This window comes from Adelges cooleyi, unplaced genomic scaffold, assembly GCF_023614345.1.
Source record: "Adelges cooleyi isolate 19-005CV unplaced genomic scaffold, UGA_ACOO_1.1 ACOO_flye_CR_arks_rails_tigmint_CR_PRNA_38, whole genome shotgun sequence".
In the NCBI taxonomy this organism is placed as follows: domain Eukaryota; kingdom Metazoa; phylum Arthropoda; class Insecta; order Hemiptera; family Adelgidae; genus Adelges; species Adelges cooleyi.
Genome location: NW_026096056.1, coordinates 1,252,794 through 1,271,979, shown reverse-complemented (window position 1 = coordinate 1,271,979; position 19,186 = coordinate 1,252,794). Strand labels below are relative to the sequence as shown.

Sequence of the window (19,186 nt, the reverse complement as noted above, 5' to 3'; positions counted from 1 at the left end):
AAAAAAAAGTATAAAATAAAAATAAAAAATGTTTTAAAGTGTAATTTAACAATTTAATTAGATTTTTGTTTTTATATTAATTTTTATAATGTTTTCTGTTCTGTTTAGAATTAAATTCGCTTTTTAATGAAATACATTTTTCAGGCTATCGTCGATTCTTTTGATTTTGCTATAGACTATTATAAAGATTATTGTGCTGAAAACATAATTTTTAGTCGGTCCAACCAATATTCCGAATTTGAAAGAAGATATATTCGTCAGTCCGACATTTTAGATTTTTTGGGAGAAGACGAAGAGAATGTGTATTTACAATGTTTAAATGATTATAGGACGGCTAATCCTGATTCGGTACAACAAAGTGGTAACTAGTATTTTTCGTTCTTTATCACAAAAATGTAAATACATGATCAATTTTAAATGAAAAATACACTTTTGATTTGTTTTATAGATAAGATAGGCTTCGAAGAATTTAGGGGAATTATGAATTTGATTTGCTCAACAAAACAACAATTTGATTTAAAAAAATTCCTTAGAAAAAGAATAGCAGTAATTGTGGTAACTTAGTTATAGATATTACACCATATTAGTATTAAATATTGATTAATTTGTATAGTTATATCAGTAGATAAGTATTTTGATAATATAAAAATATTACTTTTAAATAACAACACCAACATGCACAAATATTACATTTGCAATCATTATATGAAAAATTTACCTTTATTATTAGCTTTTATGGAATAACATTTAATTAGCAAAATACATTTTTCAGGTTATAAAAAAAGCTTTTGATTTGACTTATGAAGTCTTCACTAAAACTGGAGAAAAATTTATTCGACTGGCTGACTTTTTATTTTTTATGGGTGGATACGAGAAAAACTATTTGGAGGCAGCGAATTCAGTTTTATTAGAAGGAAAAAGTAACTATTAGATATACTTTATAAATAATTTAAAATACATTTTTAAATAAATATTTATTATTAAATAACTTTAACTCCTTGTTTCGTTTAAAATAAATTATTAGTACCTATATAAAAACCAAAAGAGCCAAAATATTTTCTAATCTCCATAGTTTGTTTTAAGCATAAGTGTTTCTTGGATTTTGTAGATTCGAAGGTTTACATAAAAAATGATTTACACCTACCATAGTTATTAAAATATTTTTGACTACTGTTAACCTGCTTTTTATATCCTAAAAATGTAAATACAATATGATGAGTTTTTAAATGAAAAATACATGTTTTGATTGTTTTTTAGAAGAGCTATACATGAAGGATTTTAAGAACATTTTGTATTTGATTTTCTCAAATCAAGAATTTGTTGTGAAAGACTTTCTCGAAGAAAGGATAGCAGTAGTTCAGGTGTAGATATAATATTATATTAGTATTGCTTAATCTATATTGTAATATTACTATAGATAAAATATTAATAATACATTTAAATATCTTCACTTACATGCACAAAAACTACATTACACAATTATAATATTAAAAATGTTATTAAGGTTAAGTATATTATTTTTGATTTTATTTTAAATATTAAAAGTGATAAAAGGTGTTACGTATCAGCAGTTTATATAAATATATATGGTGGGGATTGTCCACCATACGCGAGTGCTTCACCGGCACAACTCGTCATTCGTGTTATTTGAGTTTCATAATAAACATCAGCGAATAGTATTATTTATATTAATCTAATTTTGCTTTACTTCCATACTAAGGTATAACAATTACAAGTTTAATATCAGTCCTGAATTTTAATCAGCCAGAAAAAATTTAAGTAGAAAAAAAAAATTGAATTTGTGGAAATTAAAAGTCAAAAGTGGTACTTGAGCACAAAACTTAATAGTATCATTTTGCATAGATCTACATAAAATTGTTTAAATGATGATACATTTTTTTAAGATTTTAGGTGTTTTTGTTAAAATAAATTCGTAAGGTGTTTTTTTTCAAATTTCGACTGTGAAGAAGTAAACTTTTTCAACTTTTACCCCTTCAAAGTACGAACTAAATGAAATTTGTAATTTATAGAGTGTCTGTTTGAAGGAATTGGTTCAGTATTAAAAAAGTTACTGAGTATATAGATAACGAAAAACCCCACATAAGAGTAAAACCAATACCTTTGCCGCTCTGCATCGAAGCTAAAATATATGTTGCTATTTGAAAATCAAAAGTTGATATAAAAATAACTAGTTTGGGAGGGGGGTAGGAACTTCAAAAATTGTAAAAATTGTGATTACATTATATAAAAAAAAATTTTGGAAAAAAAAATTCAATTATTAATCAAACCCAGTGAGATATTGAGTGGTTCATGATAGTGGATCACTCTGTATAGAAAAAGAGAGGTAGGCACTCATTTTTTTTTTATCGCTGAATTGCCCAGACTGGGAGGGGAACGCTTTCGCTTTGCTTCCCTCCCAGCCCGACATCGTTTATTCACAATAATTTACAATTATTTGTATATATTTACAAAAATACCGGTTCCCAGTTCGCAGGGCGGTCTCACAATGTGTACAACTACCGATTTGACAATACCCTTGAAGCTATTTTTGCACGGAGCAGCCTCCGGCTGTCTTTGTCGTTGCCTCTTCGCCTTTTCTCGCTCCATCATCACCCGTATGACGAAGTTTGAGATTGCTGACCACCCCACCCTGGTCTGGAGCATTGCGTCCACCAGGCCGTCCGGCGTTAGCTCGTCCATACTCAAGTTGATTTGTAACTCCTGCCTCCATCTTGCCAATGCGTCACATCGGAAGACCGCGTGCTCAGGGTCGTCCGGGACAATACATCACTGTGTGCAGTTGTCATTGTCGGTTAGGCCAAAGTGAAATAGATAAGATCCAAAACAACCATGGCCTGTTAACAACTGCGTCAGATGGAAATCAACCTCTCCATGTCTCCTGGTGATCCATCTGGTGACATCTGGGATCATTCGGTAGGTCCACCGTCCCTTGCGGCACTCCACAGGTCAAGGATATGGTCTATTCGTGGCCAGAAGGATTGTCATACCGGAGACGCCTATCCCTTAGGTAGGATCTTAAGACTCTCACCAAGTATGAGGGAACCCCTTTCGCCTCCAGAGCCCTGATAATTTTGCTCCACTGTGCCAAGTTAAAAGCATTCTTAACTTTAAGTGTGACCATTCCCCCGAACTTCCGATTGCAGGCGACACCCACATTAGCCGCGTTCACAATCTCCCATAAGTGGGCCAATGCATTCAGAGTAGATCTTCCTTCCCTGAATCCGTATTGACAGTCGACCAGCTGTATGTGGACCCTTACACTGCCTGACACTGATTTTGATACTCCTTGAAATGGATGAATTGATCGACCGGCTGGAGTAGTTTAGCCGCACATGTGAAATTGGTTCCGCAATCACTGTGCATTTGTTCAACTGGTCCACGTCTGGAAATAAAGCGACAGAAAACCATAAGGAAGGTTTCAGTTGACAAGTCCGAAGTCACTTCCAAATGTCATACACACAAATAGGCATATGTATGCTTGACTTGGCACTGTTCGACGCGTGGTTGAGGATCTTAACACTTGGACCGGCGTAATCCACGCCTGTTGTCATAATCGGTTTTACCTGTTGTAGACGACAACTGGGAATGTCACTCATGAAGGGTTGTGGATTGCGCAGGCGTGTTTTGTAGCAAGCAATGCAGAGCCTTAATCCCTATTAATGACTTGGCGACTTGATATTATCCAATACTGTTGTGAAATTATTGTTTGCAGAGTGGTGGCACCGGGATATTTATGCTGTCAATGAAAATCATCAATAAGCAGGTTCGTTAGTCGGTGGGAGCGTGGCAGAAGGATTGGATACTTCTGTTCATATGAAATTGTTGCATGTCATAGTCGTCCACCCACGCGTATGATTTCGTGATCATCTAGGAACGAACTGAGATAGGGTGTGGGAGATAGGTGATAGGATATAGGGAGTGGAATATAGAGGTGAAAGATAATGGTAAGTGACAGGGGGTAGGGGATAAGGGATGGAAGCTAGTGGGTAGGGGAAAGGGGTGAGAGATAGGAGATAAGAGATATGTTGTACGTTCAACATTTAAATTAGAACTAAATAATAAATTCAAAACAGTTTAAGGGCGCAAATTTTCTGTGAATTGTTTTAAGACAAATATTAAACACTATAATATTAGCCAGAAACTTGATGTTTTAATATACTAGCTTGTTACTGCTTCTTAATATACTATATCGTTATTTATAATTCCACCACTACTCTAAATTTATCTCGGTACTTCAACGAGACATGTAAACCACACATGTATCAACATGCAACCACGAAATGCTCTTTCGTGGTTGCAGACTCGGCTGAAAAACTTTTTGAAAGCGATTTTATCACTTTCAGATATAAAAATTCCTGTAAACCTGTGACCTCCCCATCCCCACTATGCCCCGACCCCACTGTACTGTTTTTTTTTTTGCAAAAACATAGTAGTCCAAATAACACATATTCAATGTCTTGTTAAATTTAGTTGGAATGGTCGACGATTCATGTTTCAATCGTTTGTACTCCATAGTTTAAACTATAATCGCTTATTATCAATGAAATTAATATTTATGTATTATATACTTCCATTAGAGCAATCTCACACTAACTATTTATACTTCATACAGTATATTCTTTCAAAGCTCTATTATACTTCTATTTTACTAGATGACAATGAACAAAACAAAATACAACTAAAAAAACCTTTTCATAGATTCTTAAATTGTAAAAGGTGGGGTAATGAACGGGTTTTTCCATTTAAATACATTGGAAAATCGGCCGTTTTACTGCCCCACCCTGTATATTAATATCTTGTTGTTTTCCAACGAAAAATTGAGTTTCTAAAATTTAAATTTAAATTAAACCGTATACTGGTACTGTGATGGAGAAAACAATAAATTTTACCTACATATATTACTTATTAATTAAATATTACTAACGTGTACAGCCACTAGCGGTCGGCTGCTGCCTGTTTTTTAACAATAACCTTTTAGGATATTAAAAATTGTGTTTTTTTATTAATAGTATAGGAGCAGTATCACGAAGTTAAATGTTCACGAGATTTGATCTAGTCATAAAATATATGATAATTAAATAATAACATTAATATTAAATAATAATTCATGACTTTTAATTATTATTAAAATATATCATAATTTGAACAGAGTAATAAAATACTTCTACCCCCTCTAGGGGGGTGGGAACTGGGTTTAATTTAAATTTGATACAACTCGCCGCTAAATGTATTTCATTTTTTATAATATTGATTGGGGCATAATTATCCAGTCGTCCTGTATAAATAGGTACACTATTTAATCAGTATAATTGGACAACGGATTATTTAATTAATAAATCACTTATACTATGGCTATGAAGAAAATGAGTTTTAATGAATTGTTAAAATGGTTAATGTGAATTTAATTTTTTGAGAAAACGTGGTTAATACTTTAAATGGAAGTAAAATGAAATATGTTGAACTTGGATGTTTTGCAAATATTATAATATTTGAAGTATTTTCATGCAAAACATGTTTTTACATAGGTTTACTATCTAAATATATTTTTTTTTACCGTTGGTGTTAACACCTTTTGTCGTTTAACCTTGGCTTGATCAAATATATGCAAAACACATGTGATATGCTACCGTAGTTTGACTTCTGCATCTCGATGTAACCAAAAAAAAAACAGCCGTAGAATATATAAAAAAATGCTATAATGTTTTGGACAAATTAGTTTTCAAGAATAATATACCATACCTTGGTATATCTTTTATTTATTAAATAAAAAAAAATTAGAGCCAGTAAATGTTGAAACTTTAATTTCAAATCGATCCGACTCAATACCAAGTAGATCATTTTGTGATTTTTAGAGTTGCTACTCAAAATAATTGGTCCAGTTTTAAAAAAAGTTACAATGTATACAGACACAAAAAAAGCTCACATGATTGCAAAAACCAATAGCGTCGCTGCTCCACATCGAAGTTATAAAATAGATCTATCAATTTTAAAAACGCTCATTGCTTTGTATTCTACTCAATATTAAATTATTTATTATTGCGGTGACACCAAATGGTCGTGCTAAATTTTCAACAAATCAGTGAATTCATTTTAGGCCACAATTTTCATACCTGTTTGATATACAAATAATATCAAATGAGAAATAAAACGTTATAAACATTACTACTACGCACTAGATGGTATAATAACAAAAACGAGTAAACGTTTTCAAAATTTCACCTAAAAACGTATAGCTGTAATTACAATTGTATGACCAACGTGTGAGTCTGAGTTTACTGTTTTTCTTGTATTTTTCGATAAATATTATTTTGACAATATTCTTTATCATCAACACGATGACTATGATTGGACTCCTCTTACTTAAGATGTATATGTGATTTAATAAAAAATATATAACCAAAATTTGTTTCATTCGTTTTCCTACTTTGACCTACAAAAAAAAAAAACTTTAAATCGAATTACAGAATTAAAAAACAAAAAAGTAAATGTCCTATTCATAAATACACTACACTGATGTTTTATGTTGTTTGTTAGATCTATCTTTAGACTAATTATCAGTTCTTAAATCTTAAAAATTCGCCAAAAATATGTCAACCTTTCTCATAGGGGGGGGGGGGGTTGTCAAATTTTCGGTTTTCCCATGTGCAATTTTGTTGATAGCACATTTTATATTGGAAATGCTAAGGTTATAATAAATCGAAAATATTTTCAAAAATACAGACAAAAAAAAACTCATACCATAATACAAATATATTTCAGATACCAGCTGTTGATTCACCCTTACTCATTGCAACCTACAAACCTACTACCGTAACAACGTAATTCCCCCCTTTAGTTTGGTTTTTCCCTAATAAAACAAAGCTTCTTTTCATATTCTTCTAAACGCCAGTAGTTAGAACCGCATGTCTTAAAAATGTACTGAGTTTTACAAATTAAAAAAAAAACAGTACATATTGGAAAAACAATTTATAAAAACTATCACTGTGTCTTGAATCAGGATGTGTGATGAAGTTTTTTGTGGTTCGACAATCAAACGAAGCAAATGCTGTTAATTTTAATACGTCGATAGTGTTTTGAAAAACAGCGTATATAAACAGTGTATTTAAACAGCTAAAATTGTAATAAAAATAATTAGAATTAAAGGAAAGATAAACGGAAGAAGTTAAGACGATAACAATTGTTGGTTGATAAAATTACTTTCATAAAAAAGGCATAAAAATGTTAAGTGACATGGCGACCATAGTATATTTTATTTAGTAGAAATATGAAATAGGTATTGATAAAAGCACTGTGAAGGCAATAATGTACTTAAAATTAGCCTATAATTATTGCATACAATTAGTACGAATCATGTTTTTGAGGAAATTCAATTTAAAGATTAAACCTGCTCCCTAATGATGAATTTTAATACTTTGCAATTATTTTTGCTACCAAATGCTTGTTGTTTTAATTTTAAGCTACTTAGTTAGATCTCAGCCAGACACCAAAATTGTAGGTGATAGTTATTTATGCCCACTCCACCTTTACCCAAATGACCGTAATAGTTAATATAAAATTTAAAATTATAACTTATTATTATATTAATGTACCGAGTAAGAATGTTATAGAAAATTGCCAAATCAAATTTAACCAGTATGACGATAATAAGGATAGTTTAATCTCTAAGGGTTTTTCAGAAACTGTTATTCAAAGTCAATAGGTATCCATACTAGATATATTTAATTATTGTTAAAGCGACACAACAATGTTCTGCGTTCATGTCGTTATACTATCAGTTGACATAAATATTTTCTGGAGATTATCAAATTATATTTAAAAAATTTAATAAATTGTAACCGCTAATGACGATTTTTAATTTTTTTGCATTTTTCCATAATTTTGAATTTTTTTACTTATTTCCTTTACCCTTTTTTTATGTATTAAACTACAATAAAAAGAGCTTTTTAATGATTTACTGTTACAACTCTTAGTAAGTTACATAAAAAATGTAGGTACTACATTTCACAATTTGCCTATGATATGTGTTTTCTCCTAAAACGTATAAAGTTGTATTTGTTTATCGTCAGCCGTAGCAGCTGAATCGCAAAAAAAAAAAAGAAGTTTGCATTTAAGTTTAAAAAGTCCACCTTTTTTAGATCCCCAGAAAAAGTACTAAACGTTTCCAGCTGTTATTTGGCTACATTCGTTTACTTTGCCTACTTTTGCTCATCGATAATGAAAACAAAGTAATATATCGTTGTAAAACATACACCTTACAATAATATACAAGTACCTTCAAATAAATAAGCGTATTATCATTAATGTATCACCCTGTATATATATATATCTGAAAAAAGTTTCACTTCATCGGTGCGTACTGGTTTTTTTCATCAAATTATTGTTTACTGATTTCTTGCCTAAGCGTTTACTCGAAAACATAATTCTTTTACTTTAGAAAAACACTTGTGTGATTCGATGTGCGTTTAAATTTTGCACTGTTTGCATAAATGAAATACAGTGCTCGTTTATGTTAAAAAATATTATACAAAACCAAAAGACTGTGTCTATTTTTTAGATACCTATGTTAAACTTGCATTTTAATAACGGTGTACGACAAATGCTTATGGTCTTTAGAATTTCAAGGCCAACATGGCTTGTTGACGATTTTTTTAAAGTTATGATAAAACCACCTATGTGAATCATTTTTTACCATACAATGATATTTCATGGTCATTGTAATTTTTCCGCCCTTGGGTAACAGGATTTAGGGAGGGGTGATTTTGGAATCTCTTATAGCAATCTGTATATTAATTTAGTTATGCTTGTTAAGCTATTTTTTTGGTCAAAGAGAATTTGACTGAACTTTGAAGTTTATAACGTCAATCAAAACATCCGTAGCCTTTTGAAATATTTAAAAAAAAAATGAGATTTCTACAATAACCGTAAAGCATTTGAAAGACTTTAAATCAATTAGATAAATAGGGTTATTATAATTTTTATATAAAATCCACTGTTGAATTAATAGGTTTTGGTTGAACGTCGGTTTGTCGTTAGCTTCGTTTTTAATAATTGTTTAAAACTATTTTTTTTTCTCGTTTTAATTTACTAAAATATAAACTAAAATATATAAAAAAAATTTACATCGTATAATCTATTTTTTTTAATTCCATCATAATCTTAAAAATTTACAACCAATGAAGGAAAAAATAGGACATTTGTTTAGTATTAGTTTTATTTATTCCGTCCAACGGCAGTGTCTAATGAAGCCATATAATAATTTTATTATTATATTGTTTTTCATTTGTGTGGCGACTAAATAATTTATGTTATTTTTTTATATAGACTTAGGCAATGATTTCTTTATGATCTTTTCAACACAACCGCGGTTCTAACAGATCATCAATGCTTATGGGTTTTTCAAAAACGTTTGAAGTATATTCGGTAATACAAGAAACACCACCAACATAACATAAAAAAAATATATATAAACTTATAAAAACATGACCCACAACATAGGTGAAACAGCGCAGGATAAATTTTTCGGATATACCTACCTTGAAATATTGCTATAAAAGTTTTAAACATTTACTTTTATTATTTAAATGGATTTTTTTCCCCATACTTGTTAGTACATATTTTTCTAAATTTTTCAATATTTAGTGCTACGTATCAGCAGTTTATACAAATATATATGGTAGTATCATTCTGCATAGATCTGCATAAAATTGTTTTAATGATTTGATACATTTTCTTTAAGATTTTAGGTGTTTTTGTTAAAATATACGCAATCTGCAAAAACACAGTTTTCCGGCAATTAAAAAAAAACTGTAGTGCCGAATTTTTTTCCCGTTTAATATGTTATGGATACTTATATGTTCTAACTACTGGAAAATTTTCAACTTAAAGGTCTTAAAATTCCGGCTAAAAACCCCAGAAAACAAAAAACTTGTACCTTCCCTAGGGGGGCAAAAAAATGGATGTAATTTAAATTTAATACAACTGACGTGTGCGGGCATACCAAATAAATATTCCTAATAAATTTAAACTCGATCCGACTCTTTTTTTCGAGCGAAATTCTAGCCAGTAAAATTTCTAACGTAAAAACTCGTATGGTTTTTTTTTGGTTTTTTCAAATTTCTACTGTGAAGAAGAAAATTGTTTTTTAACTTTTACCCCCCCCCCCCACCCCCTTAAAGTACCAACTAGATGAAATTTGTGATTTATAGAGTTGCTACACGAAGGAATTGGTTCAGTATTATAAAAGTTACAGTGTATACAGATAAAATAGGTTTATTTATTATCCACAAATTACAAAGCAATAAATATTTACAATGTGCATTATTTTTTTGCAAGCTTTAAAGGAACTATACTCATCGATTAATATGTCATTATACTCTAAACTTTTTGTGATGGACGATTCAATATTTAATATAGCGGTACTGTTTATTTAATGCACTAAATGATCGCTCTGAAGGACAACATTCTCAGAGCAATATTTACATAAGGAATTGAAGGGTCTTTAAATCCTTCATTTTTAAGTGTTAGACACATCTTTAAAATTGATTCACTAACAGAATTATGTACAATTCTGATGGCGCCTCTAAAAAATTGCGACTCAGAGCGATCGCCCCCCCCCCTCTAAATACTTCACTGTCATCTCTCTATATAAATGTATTGCTATAATAACTCATATATCGTTGTTAAAAAATATAATACAATATTTTCATTGCCTATTTACTCACTCACACATAGCAACCTAGAAATTGACTACGGTCAAAGTGTAATTTCCCCCTTTTTTTCGGGGCTTTTCCTTAATAAAAAATAAGTTTGATCACAAATTTTTATGAGAAAATTGTATATGTCATAGTTCCATTCTAGATATTATAGCCTAGGTCTACTTTCCCCGACCTCAATCCCTAAAACTTTGCTTCAAAATGTGAAATAAAGAAAATAATTCTAGCTTTTTTGTTGGAAACGGTTTAAATTTCACACAAATTTGGAATTAGTTTGACTTGGTAGTTGTTAAATCTTAAAATTGCGCCAACCAATTTTTTTAAAACTTTCAGTCTTTTTCCCAGGAGGAGGGAGGGTTGTTGTAATTTCGGGGTTTTCCTTGTGCGATTTTGTTGATGAAACTTTTCATATAGAAAATTCTAAGGTTATAAGAAATCGAAAATATTTTCGAAAAACATACACTTGTGCACACATGAGAATGTTTTAGTCATCATCTTTTCCATCGATAAATTTTCATAAATTTTAAGCAGAAAAATACGTCGATCGAACGACAAAAACAATATATCAAATTGTCAATGTTCGAATTTCTCATTTTTTTTTGGTGCACATCTTATACATACTTTTTACTTCGAAAATGCGAAGGTCATAGCAAATCGTCTAAACTTGAAAATGTTATCGAATCGGATATACTACACTTGAGTATGGCTATCGACGGATATTCTCAAAGGATAAATCCATTACAATTTGGGTCGGGACTCGAGTTGGGCCGAGCTAATTGAATGTGATAAATTAACTTTTTAAAAAATTAATTATAACCTCAAACTGGTACTTGAGAACTAAAAATTTACTGGGGCCACTCCAAGGAGTATCCATAAAAATATTGGAAAATTTTATAATTTTTTTTAGTTAAAACCACATGTCTTAAAAATGTACTAAGTAATGCTTAATTTTAAAAAAATTGTCCATTATGTAGTGTTATTTAAATAGATAATGAAGTATACAATTGCGATTAGCCAAAAAATACTTGTATTCACCGAGATGTACCCACTTTTATTATGCAGGCAAAAAAAACAAATTTTTTGAACTTGTCTAAAAATTGAATTCATATTTATCAGACAATATTTATCACTTGAATTATTTTCTGCAAATTTCTGGAAAAACGGGAGGAATTTAATTTAAAATTTTGAAAATATAAAAAAAACTATAATTAGTATCACTTTGTCCTAAATTTTGTTTTTTGCGGTTTGATAATCAAACAAACCAAATACTGTTACTTTTAAAATGTCCATAGTATTTAAAAAATGTACTTAAATAGCAACAATTGTGATAAAAATTAATTAGGATTAGAGGAAAGAAAACCGGAAGAATTTAAAACAATAGCATTATTGCAGTCACTAAAGATCATTCACAGTGCAAACTAATCACAAAAACAATTCTTGGTAGATAAAATCACTTTGGAAAAAAATGCATAAAACTGTTAATGTGATATTACCGCCGATTGTACATTTTATAAATTAAAAATATAAATAGGTATTGATAAAAGCACTGTAAATACAATGAACCTAAAATTAACCTATAACTATTGCATATAATAAGTAGGAATCATGTCGCACCCTTGGAGCAAGACTGCCACAACTAAGGTTCTGAGGAAATACAACTTAAAGTTTGAAGTTCAAATGGTTAATTTTAACTTTGAAAGCTTTAATTTTAATAATTTTCAATTATTTTTTTGTAACCCAGTGCTTGTTATTTTAATTTTAAGCTACTTAGTTAAATTTTAGCCAGACAACACAATTTGAGGTTACGGCTATAAAGCAATAAGTTTTAACAAACAAAATGGATTTGCTCATTAGTACCACATCATCTGCATATGCTAAAATTGCTATAGTCGATTCTTGTAACTTAACACCTTCTTGTGGTTGAATATACATTTCTCTTACTTCTTTCTCTAAAATCAAGGTAAATAGAATCGGTGATATTGAGTCTCCCTGTCTTAACCCAGATTTTATTAGTATTGGCTCTGTTTCTGCACTTCCTACCTTAATTTTTACGAATGTTTCTGTGATGCTTATCCCAATAAGTCTTATTAATTTTTGTGGTAACTTAAATTCTTTCAGGCAATTAATTAGGCTTGCTCTATGCACGCTATCGTATGCCTTTTTGAAGTCGATAAAAATAACATGTATCTCTTTGTCGAACTCCCAAGTTTTTTGGAACAGTAGTCTGAGGATAAATATCTGATCTACTGTTGACCTTCCTGGTCTGAATCCTCCCTGATAGTCACCTATAGTTTCTTCTGCTTTACTCTTTAACCTTGATAGTATGCAGTTCGAAAAGACTTTGTATGTTACATTTAGGAGAGCTATTCCCCTATAATTATTGCAGTCCTGTTTATTCCCTTTCTTGTGAATTGGACATAGCACTGCTGTCTTCCATTCTGTTGGTAATTCCTCATTTGACCATATTCGGCAAATCAGTTTCCACACTCTAAATGAGACTTCTTCTCCTCCTTTTTTTAAGAGCTCTGCTTGGATCTCATCCTCCCCCGGTGACTTGTGATTCTTTAAATTGTTTATTTGACTTTTTACCTCATCTAGTGTGGGTTCTGTGCAATCTATAATATCCCTATTGGCTAGATCAAAAATAAAGGTGTCTTCTGGTTCTTCACAATTCAACAGTTCTCTAAAGTAGTTACCCCACTTTTTTGCTAGCTCATCCTCAGTTGTTATCAATGAACCATCTTCGTGTCTTAGGAACCTTTGTTTCTTTTGTACTTTCCTCTTAGAGTATTTACCCGACTGTACATGTCCCTGGTCCTATGTGTTCTGTAATCTTGTTCCGCGCTGTTCATTATATTCTGTATGTATTTCATTTTTTTCGCATCTTATGATATTACTTGTGTAACGGGGACACTTGACACCCCGTTACCACTCGTCCTAAAAGACGCTTACTGGACATCTATCAATAAGACAATAGGTAGGGGAGACAGCGAACACACAGGACAATAGCCTCCGCGCGGACCCCAACGAGCAGTTGAGACTTGACCATCATCGAACCGCGATTAACGACCATTTTAGCCCTCATCCGATTTACGCACTTTACCACGCTTTAACGCCGCCTATTACCATCCCGCATCGTGTGTGTTCGCTCGACTCCACTTCTACAGGACCAGCTGACAATCTCAGGGACCCAGGTAGAAGTGTATTGTATATATATGTATTGTATAGTTAGTTTTACCTTATAAATAAATAGTTATAGTTGCATACTTCAGAGTTACGTCATTCAAAGGCACGACCGCCCGTTTAGCCCCTCGTGCGGTGCATATAAATATATAAAGGGGACTTTGGGTTTTGCTTAAGTGTAGACACGGGGTAGCTTCCCGTTCTCAAGCCGTGATCCACTTACTCGATCCCATCGGCGACCGTTCAGTCTAGGATTAGCCCCTAGGCGAGCAGGCTCGTTACACTTGCTTCCCTCTGTCGAGTTCTAAAGCTTGTAAGCAAGTTTTCATTGTTTGTATCATTTAACCATTGTTGCCTTGCAAGGTTTCTTCTATGTACTGCTGCCTCACAGATCCCATTGAACCATGGCTTAGATTTCAGTTTTTTATTCCCTAGGGTCCTTGTTGCCACGTTATTTACCGTCTCCTTTATTTGTTCCCATTCTCTATCCACTGCATCGTTGGATAACCTCTGTTTATTTTGCAACTCGTTCTTAATATTGTCTTCAAAAACTTTGCTTATGACCGGGTCCTCTAGTTTATTTATATCATATCGCCCTGTCTTTCTTTTGTCAATTTTAAATAATCTCTTGAGTTTCACTTTTATCCATATACCAAGTAATAGGGGGTCGGAGCCTATATCCGCACCACGTAGGGTTCTTATATTTACTATGCTATTTTTAAACCTATTTGAGACTAACACATGGTCAATTTGATTTCTGTGTCTTCCGTTCGGAGAGATCCACGTGTACTTATGTATATCTTTTCTTGGAAACATGGTACTTTTTATTACTAGCCTTTTTCCTACCGCGAAGTCAATTAATTTTGTTCCGTTATCATTAGTAATTGCGTGTAAGCTCTGGGATCCAATATAATTCCTGTATTCTGCTTCTTGACCTAATTTCGCATTTAAATCTCCCAGCACTATTCTTAAACTTCCCTCTGATGAATCATATACATTGGCTAGTGTGGTATAAAAATATTCTTTCTCCTCCTCATCCTTCTCTTCAGTGGGTGCATGTATATTAATTAATACAATATCGGCATTCTCTGTTTTTAGAGTTAATGTTGAAAGTCTTGGGTTAATATCTTTGAAGTCTTTTACTGCACGGATAATTGACTCATGTACAGCAAAGCCCGTTCCTATATTGGTTCCCTTAACCCTTTTTTTCATCTACCTATTAAATTATGATAAAGACAATTTTGATCTCATACCATATCATAAAAAAAGGAAATATAGATAATACATTTTACAATTTGCACGCCAGGAACTAAAAGAACTTTTTCGAGCCTTAGGAAAAGTTGTATGCCGTTTAGGTCGTTATTTTGCTAAATTCGTTTCTTATGACTACATTTTGCACATCGATAAAGAAAACCAAATGATAAATCGTTGTAAAGCAAACACTCAATATTAATACACGTGTACCTTCGAGTATATTACAAAAACATGTTATTCTACTATTTTCGATAAATCAAAATACACTAGGAAATTTATTGTTTCATTAAGGACAGGACACTAGTTTTCTCATAAAATAATAGCATTTTTGTAGCTTTTATAATAATTGGAGACACTTAAGTTGGTGTTATTTTACGATATTATAAAATATTACTAAAAATTTACCTTTTTATTTTTTTTTTTTCACAGCTCAAATATTTTTACAGAAGCGTAGTGCCAGCAGTAAAAATAATTTTTCACTCCACCCTTCCTCCCGTCCTAAATTTTTAATGTTTAATAACTCCCATAGTACTTTGCCAAAACTGGTTATCGACCGGTAATCTATTCAGAAAAAAATTCTCAGTTTTTATAGTAAATTAAATATGTGCACAAGTTATTATTTAAGTTTTTAAAAGTTGATAGGCTTATGGAAAATAATAAAAAAAAAGGTTAATGTTTAGTATTTTTATAATAATGTAAAATATGATAACTGTTTAGGATTGTAGGTTGTAGGTGATAGTGTATGTTAGTAACTAGGTAGGTTTTAATAACGCTCTAGTTGTCGCATTGACAGAAAATGTTTTATTAACATTAACGATAAATGACAATGCATAAAAGTTGATTTAAGACATAAGAGAAAATAACAATGCATAAAAGTTGATATAAGAGAAAACAAAAAAAAAGACACGTAAATAATAACAACAACTAAAATAAACGCGACGTCGGTCGTACTGACGGGACGGTGGTAGAGCTGCGTCGGACGGTCGGACAACCGGTGTAATGCCGGAATGACTCTGACTATTACCCCATAGGATGCGACGTGTGCGACGACCGATATAATGCCAGAATCACTCCGACTATTACACCACTGGCCGACGCACCAACCGCACGACGAGCTCCCGGGAAACAAGGGAGAAGTCAGTTTACTGCCAAGCGCAAGTCTGCCGCGGGTGGGTCTTGCTACAAGGCAAGTAAACGACTGGATGAATGACCATAGGTCACTCAGCCTTTTATACCCGACCTTTCGGCGATAATAAAGTGACGGACTCGTGTTCTGTACCGAACTTTGTCAGGTAGACTAGTATCATACTAGTCTGACTAGTATAATAAACATCAGCGAATAGTATTATTTATATTAATCTAATTTTGCTTTACTTCCATACTAAGGTATAACAATTACAAGTTTAATATCAGTTCTGAATTTTAATCAGCCAGAAAAAATTTAAGTAGAAAAAAAAATTGAATTTGTGTAATTAAAAGTCAAAAGTGGTACTTGACACAAAACTCAATAGTATCATTCTGCATAGATCTACATAAAATTGTTTTAATGATTTGATACATTTTCTTTAAGATTTTAGGGTTTTTGTTAAAATGTACGCAATCTGCGAAAACACAGTTTTCCGGCAATTAAAAAAAAAGTGTAGTGTCGAATTTTTTTTCCGTTTAATATGTTATGGCTACATATGAGTTCTAACTACTGGAAAATTTTCAACTTAAAGGTCTTAAAATTCTATTTAACTTTTACCCACCCCCCCCCCCCCCCCAAAGAACTAACTAGATGAAATTTGTGACTTATAGAGTTGCTACTCGAAGGAATTGGTCCAGTATTTAAAAAGTTACAGTGCATACAGATATAAAAAAGTTCAGGCCAGAGTAAAACCAAAGCCGCTCTGCATCGAAGCTAAAATAACAGAAATATTTTATAATAAATACATGAAATCACAGTTTGTTAGAGTTGTTGTGACACAGTTATATTAAAAGTTTTGACTATTGATTACATGCTTTCAGCAAATAAAAAATCTAAATAGGTACAGAATAAAGTTATGTTGTAAAAGAATTCCTTAATAAAAAAAGAATAGCAGCAAATGTGGTATTTAAGGTACAGATGTAATATCATATTAGTTTTGTTTAATTTTCATTGTATTATTCGAAATCAATAAAATTAATCAAGCAAATACAATTTGCAGCGTATAAGAAAAGCTTATCATATCGCTTATGGCCATTACAGTGTTGTTGGAGGATTTGGTCAGTCCTAATTTTTAGACTTTGTGGGTTCAGACAAAAAAATTGTAGAATGTGTAAAAAATTATAGAGCAGCGCATTCAAATTTACTAAAAAACCGAGGTAGCTATTAGATATACTTTATGTATCAATAGTTATTAAGTTGAAACTCAAATAACTGGCAATATCTATCAAATATCAATCCAATGTTAAGGGAGAGCGCGGGTATAGTTACAATTTTTGTACCAACTAAAATACTATTGTTGGTACAAATATAAAATTAGTTTAAAACGCCAGGTTTCATATTAAATAACTTTAGTAGAATTTTACCCCTTTAGATACCGTGTACTTTGGATGAAGTATATTTCGAGATTTTACTAGTTCCATATAATTTAGTATGAGACAGATGGTTCTATAAATAGGCACCAGTCTTTAATCTTGTGGTTTGTTTATAAGCCAACACACAATAAGATGTTAGTAAAATGTTGTGGACCACCATTTAACACCATCCGGTTAGGAATAATACCGTTTGAACAATATAAGACAACTGGCAGTCGTTACCTACCATAAGAATAGATTCTTTAAGAGAGATTATTAAACCGAAAATTGAATTTATACTATAATATATATACTGTGAGGAGGAGGACATCATATAGTTCCATACACTATATAATATAAATAAATATGAAAGCCAAAACATTGGGACCTTAATTATATTGAAATTCAAAAAATAATAGTTTTTATATTAGATGGAATGGAAGATATTACATACATACGTCGGTTTAGCATTAAACATTTTCCAAATAATTTTCACGAAAATCTTAAAAAACGCACACTTACACACATGTGCAGTTTTGTAGCTACATATTTGCATGATCTATATACAATAAATACATAGCTGTTTAAATTGACATTTGAAACAATGCCATAGCTCGATCGATTTTTAGCAAATAAATGTGATATATTTGTTTAATGTCTTACATTTTTTTTTTGTATATTCTTTATATGAAATAGCAAGTATTGAGTCCAAGAACTATTCGTTTTGTAGCTCAGTTAAAGTTCAGTTTATTGTAGTTAAACACAATGGCCTACCAATTCGCTATTTTGTTACTATGTTTTGTCATAGTTAATAATTCTGTATCGCAACCACCAACTGATGAAGTAATATTTTATATTCCATATACTTATAATAATATTTTGAAACTATAAGTATTTTGTCAGTGTATTGCTAGATTATTTTTTACAAACAGGTCAATCATTATATTACCCTACAACAATTTATTTTTAAAAATTATAATTTTTTTTAGCTTAACGAGTTTCAATAAAAATATTTACCATATTTTTGTATATAACACTTAACAACCATAACTTATATGCTATTAGAATTTAAGTGTTTTAAATTAGTTCAAAAACTATAACAATATTTTTTAGGTTAGAATTTTTCAGTAATCTACGTGGCAACTACCACGTTTTATAGAACACTTTGAAAAAAATGTCTGAAACCTTTTTTTATGTATAGAATAAATTAGATAAATATTGAATAAAATTTAGTTATTGTAATAAACTTTTTAGGTTATAACAAGTGCCTTTGACTTTGCTTATACCTGTTATTTCTATGATGGAGTATTAGATGATGATAGCCCTAAGAGTCTTAGCAAGTCCGGTTTTTTAGATTTTGTGGGTAAAGAAAAAAATTTCGAACTTGTAAACAAATTTTTGTCAGAGAATTCAGTTTCACCAGAAGCACAAGGTAACCATTGTACTATTTTATACTCAATTACCATTTGATATTAATT

The 19,186-nt window shown here is 31.4% G+C and overlaps 1 long non-coding RNA gene across 1 annotated transcript; it reads left to right on the top strand.

The window, feature by feature from the left end:
• The first annotated feature begins 165 nt into the window (after nucleotides 1-165).
• LOC126841243 (uncharacterized) lies at nucleotides 166-1,562 on the top strand. Its single transcript, XR_007686147.1, has 4 exons — nucleotides 166-361; nucleotides 449-555; nucleotides 773-920; nucleotides 1,258-1,562. It is a non-coding gene; the product is annotated as an uncharacterized LOC126841243 (long non-coding RNA).
• The last annotated feature ends 17,624 nt before the right edge of the window (nucleotides 1,563-19,186 follow it).